This window comes from Malaclemys terrapin, chromosome 10 (assembly GCF_027887155.1).
Source record: "Malaclemys terrapin pileata isolate rMalTer1 chromosome 10, rMalTer1.hap1, whole genome shotgun sequence".
Lineage (NCBI taxonomy): Eukaryota > Metazoa > Chordata > Testudines > Emydidae > Malaclemys > Malaclemys terrapin.
Window position 1 is genome coordinate 197,835 of NC_071514.1, and position 6,000 is coordinate 203,834.

A 6,000-nucleotide genomic window follows, 5' to 3' on the forward strand; every position below is an offset into this window, starting at 1 on the left:
ACATGCCCTTAGTTTGTTAGCCTGGGTTGGTGGAGTCCACAGATTCTGGAAGGTTTAAGCTTCCCCTACCACTTGGCCCAGCTGAAGTGATTTCAGTTTTAACTGTTGGGTGGTGACTGTGACACTGCATCCCATATTCTTCAGAGTGATATTATGATATGATCATAGCATAATTATGATGTATTTTATGCAAGATAAGTCATGTTAGGTGTCATTGGAAAAGTTATGATTTGCTGAATATGATTATCCTATTTGTATGCATTTATCATTTTGATGTCTGAAATTATGAATATTGACTATGTATCTGTATTCCAAATGTAGTTACACCTGGGAAACACCCACTAGACAAGATGCTTTTAGTCTAGATAGTGGGTGGGGAAGGGCCTATTCAGGGCAATGGGCCATTAGGGAAAAAGCAATAGGCCTTAGGAAAGAAGCTTATCTCCCACCTGGTGATGAGCCTCCCTGAGAATACTCCAAACAGCCTGTGAGTAATGGCTGCTATGACTCTACAAGGACATGTGATCAGACCACATGATGCTGGACTCCATCTTAGGATGTCAGTATTTTTCCACAGACTGGTCTGGGAACCAAGTTTTGAAACAAAGGGTTCCCGATGCAAAAGGTATATAAGGCAGGGAGTGACATCATCTGAGGTTCTTCACGCCCCACACAAGACAACTCCTGGAAACACCTGAGGAACAAAGACTGAACTGGGGGAAGTGCTGGACCTAGGCTAAAGGGATTTCTAGCCTGTGAATCAAATACCTGGGGATTCCAAACTGTAAAGCAAGTGCAGCTTGCCACTTCAGAATCTGCAGCCTGCTTGTATCATCTCTCAGGGTGAGAATCTGCTATTCATATCCAATCTATTTAGTAAATTAACCTTAGTTTGTGTTTTTTGTTTATTTGCTAGGTAATCTGCTTTGATCTGTTTGCTATCACTTATAATCACTTAAAATCTATCTTTTGTGGTTAATAAACTTGTTTTTGCTTTAACTAAACCAGTGAGTTGGAGTGCAGTGTGTGGGAATCATAGCTCAGGGGCAAAGGCTGTTGCATATTTCTTTCCACACTGAGGGAGGGGTCGAATGTTATGAGCTTACGCTGTATAGTTCCCTGTGCAACGCAAGATGACATAATTTTGGGTTTATACTCCAGCGGTGTGGAGGTGAGTCTGGAAAGCTGGGAAATTGGCTGCTGTCTGCTGCATGTATTTGAGTGACTTGGGTGAAACTACTCTCTCAGATAGCCTTGTTTTGGTGTGTGGTGCCATCTGCTGTCAGGTTGGGTGATAACAGGGCCGGGTTAGGCTGGCTGTGTCTCCAAGGAGTGTAAGCAGGGCCAACCCAATTGAGTGGTTAGAGGGGTCCAGCAGTTCCCACAGCTCCCAGACTGCATCCCAGGGGTGACAACCTGTCACTGAGACATATGCATCAGAGTTTTTTATGAAAACTACCATTCTCTCTGCAGACTTAAGCTCCTCAGTCCTTCAGCTGGAACCCACCTCAGCCCAGCACCTTATCTCAAAGCTACCTCTGTACTAAATTTGCTCAATAGAGTTTACAGCATATAGGATTTTTTAAAAAATCCTTATAATTACAGAAATTATAAAGTGTAGGAGACAATTTCCTGGTGCAAGTGCTGGAGGAACCAACTAGGGGCAAAGCTTTTCTTGACCTGCTGCTCACAAACAGGGAAGAACTAGTAGGGGAAGCAAAAGTGGATGGGAACCTGGGAGGCAGTGACCATGAGATGGTCGAGTTCAGGATCCTGACACAAGGAAGAAAGGAGAGCAGCAGAATACGGAACCTGGACTTCAGAAAAGCAGACTTTGACTCCCTCAGGGAACAGATGGGCAGGATCCCCTGGGAGAATAACATGAAGGGCAAAGGGGTCCAGGAGAGCTGGCTGTATTTTAAAGAATCCTTATTGAGGTTGCAGGAACAAACCATCCCGATGTGTAGAAAGAATAGTAAATATGGCAGGCGACCAGCTTGGCTAAACAGTGTAATCCTTGCTGATCTTAAACGCAAAAAAGAGGCTTATAAGGAGTGGAAGATTGGACAAATGACCAGGGAGGAGTATAAAAATATTGCTCAGGCGTGCAGGAGTGAAATCAGGAAGGCCAAATCACACTTGGAGTTGCAGTTAGCAAGAGATGTTAAGAGTAACAAGAAGGGTTTCTTCAGGTATGTTAGCAACAAGAAGAAAATCAAGGAAAGTGTGGGCCCCTTACTGAATAAGGGAGGCAACCTAGTGACCGAGGATGTGGAAAAAGCTAATGTACTCAATGATTTTTTTGCCTCTGTCTTCACGCACAAGGTCAGCTCCCAGATTGCTGCACTGGGCAGTACAGCATGGGGAGAAGGTGACCAACCCTCTGTGGAGAAAGAAGTGGTTCGGGACTAATTAGAAAAACTGGACGTGCATAAGTCCATGGGGCCGGATGCGCTGCATCCGAGGGTGCTAAAGGAGTTGGCGGGTGAGATTGCAGAGCCATTAGCCATTATTTTTGAAAACTCATGGCGATCGGGGGAGGTCCCAGATGACTGGAAAAAGGCTAATGTAGTGCCCATCTTTAAAAAAGGGAAGAAGGAGGATCCGGGGAACTACAGGCCAGTCAGCCTCACCTCAGTCCCTGGAAAAATCATGGAGCAGGTCCTCAAGGAATCAATTATGAAACATTTAGAGGAGAGGAAAGTGATCAGGAACAGTCAGCATGGATTCACGAAGGGGAAGTCGTGCCTGACTAACCTAATTGCCTTCTATGATGAGATAACTGGCTCTGTGGATGAGGGGAAAGCAGTGGATGTGTTATTTCTTGACTTTAGCAAAGCTTTTGATACTGTCTCCCACAGTATTCTTGCCACCAAGTTAAAGAAGTATGGGCTGGATGAATGGACTGTAAGGTGGATAGAAAGCTGGCTAGATCATCGGGCTCAACGGGTAGTGATCAATGGCTCCATGTCTAGTTGGCAGCCGGTTTCAAGTGGAGTGCCCCAAAGGTCGGTCCTGGGGCCGGTTTTGTTTAATATCTTTATTAATGATCTGGAGGATGGTGTGGACTGCACTCTCAGCAAGTTTGCAGATGACACTAAACTAGGAGGCGTGGTAGATACACTAGAGGGTAGGGATAGGATACAGAGGGACCTAGACAAATTAGAGGATTGGGCAGAAAAAAACCTGATGAGGTTCAACAAGGACAAGTGCAGAGTCCTGCACTTAGGACGGAAGAATCCCATGCACTGCTACAGACTAGGGACCGAATGGCTAGGTAGCAGTTCTGCTGAAAAGGACCTAGGGGTCACAGTGGATATGAAGCTGGATATGAGTCAACAGTGTGCTCTTGTTGCCAAGAAGGCTAACGGCATTTTGGGCTGTATAAGTAGGGGCATTGCCAGCAGATCGAGGAACGTGATCATTCCCCTTTATTCGACATTGGTGAGGCCTCATCTGGAATACTGTGTCCAGTTTTGGTCCCCACACTACAAGAAGGATGTGGAAAAATTGGAAAGAATCCAGCGGAGGGCAACAAAAATGATTAGGGGTCTGGAGCACATGACTTATGAGGAGAGGCTGAGAGAACTGGGATTGTTTAGTCTCCAGAAGAGAAGAATGAGGGGGGATTTGATAGCAGCCTTCAACTACCTGAAGGGGGGTTCCAAAGAGGATGGAGCTCGGCTGTTCTCAGTGGTGGCAGATGACAGAACAAGGAGCAATGGTCTCAAGTTGCAGTGGGGGAGGTCCAGGTTGGATATCAGGAAAAACTATTTCACTAGGAGGGTGGTGAAACACTGGAATGCGTTACCTAGGGAGGTGGTGGAGTCTCCTTCCTTGGAGGTTTTTAAGGCCCGGCTTGACAAAGCCCTGGCTGGGATGATTTAGCTGGGAATTGGTCCTGCTTTGAGCAGGGGGTTGGACTAGATGACCTCTTGAGGTCCCTTCCAACTCTGATATTCTATGATTCTATGAAATAATGCCAGCATTCATTAAAACAAAACTTCTTTCTCTAACACTTGCCTGGTCCCCTTATCACCTAACTATGCCTGACTCAGTTCCTGTTCAGAGTGACCCTTTGCCATATTTGGTGCAGATCTCTCATCCCTTTCTTTCCTAATAGAGTCAGCAGTATTTTATTGCCCCCAAACTCAAAACTTAACTATATTTTAACCCAAATGCTCCAAACTGTCACATAACTGAAATGCAGACTAGCACAGTCTGTAATTTCCCCTTGCTCACCAACAGATGCCAGTAGAGAGCTCCCTCCTCAATAAAGCCTTTGTCCCTCTGGAGTTCTCAAGCAGCTCTGGGCTGCTCTTCTCTCTATTCACCAAGAGATGTCGATAATGAACCGCCGCTTCTGGCCACAAAGGTTCTGGCCTACAATAACAAACATTCCTTTCTGTATTGCTGCACTTAAGGGTAGGAACCTCCAGGAAAGGTGAAACAGCCTGGAACAGCTGTCTTCCTTCCACCCTTATTCAAGACAAGAGGAAACTGAGTTTGGAAAGACTACCTCTGCCAGTTTCTCCTTTTTGGAGTGGGGATGAGGAGAACTGAGATGTGATAATTCTTTACTTATTTTAACTAGGGTACAGAGAAGAATAGGCCACAAGAAGCCATCCCTATTTCTCTGATGCCTTCAACGGGGGAGCAGGCAGGGCGATCCAGTAACAAGGACTACAATGCATGTATTATGGAAGAAAGAAGGGACCATGAAATACAATGTGTTAGTAGGGAGGAGTGTATTGTGGAGGTGAGTGTATTATGGTAGTGGAGTCTACATGGATGTTGAGTGTCTTATGGAGGAGTACATGCTGCAGTGCCTGGGTATCAAGCAGGGAGTGGCTGAATGTCTTAGAGCAGGTCTGGAGGATGACGAAAATACATAGGGATAGGGTGTACCACCCATCTGAGTACAGCTAGTCGTGTTCACCTTCAGCCCCTAACTAAAACCTCTCCAGCGCATCATCAGAGATCTACAACCTATCCTGAAAGATGATCATTTACTCTCACAGATCTTGGGAGACAGACCTGTCCTCGCTTACAGACAACCCCCCAACCTAAAGCAAATACTCACCAGCAACCACACATCACTGAACAAAACCACTGACCCAGGAACCTATACTTGTAACAAAGCCCGATGCCAACTCTGTCCACATATCTATTCAAGTGACATCATCATAGGATCTAATCACATCAGCCATACCATCAGGGGCTCGTTCACCTGCACATCTACCAATGTGATATATGCCATCATGTGCCAGCAATGCACCAGGGGCGGGGATGTATGGCCTACTGGCCAGTTGCTGTGTGTGGGCCGCCACCCTGGAGCGGGAGAGGGTAACAGTCAGGATACGGGGACCCGGCCTCCCTACTCCACTAGTTCCCAGCCCAGGGCCTTGTCAGTGGCAAGTGTGCACCACCACTGGGTCAGCAGGGATCTGTCCACAACACGCTGACCATCATCAGGACAATGGCTAGTCCCCCCCCGGGCTACTTCCTACTGTGATACTCGTAGTGGCGGTCCGTGTGTCTTCGTGGTCTCCATGTTCCTCGGCCAGTGCCAATTCCCTGTGGCTCAGACCTCCCTGGGGCATACACAGGTAGCTGGGCATCTGCTTGAGTCTCGGTGCCTCTGGCTTCCATGGTCCAGGGCTCCAGTGATTCCTGGGCAGGAGCTGGCAAAGAGCATCCTTCCTCTCCGGTGATCAGCCCAGACTGAGCTGGGTTGCTTCCTCTTATACTGGTGCTACACCTGGAGCATGCCCAGTAGGGACGTGGGGGCATGGCTTCTTCTGCCCACAGTGAGGAGTTAACCCTTTCCTGTCCAGTGTGGCATGAGTTCACCCTATCACATCGTGTCACCAGGCACATGGGAAGCGCCTGAACTACAAGCTGGGGGAGGCTAGCCTCCACCCCCACCCCACCCCTTCTGGCCGAGGCCCCGCCCCTTCCGCCCCCCACTGGAGCCAAGTCCTTCTTTCTGCACTACCC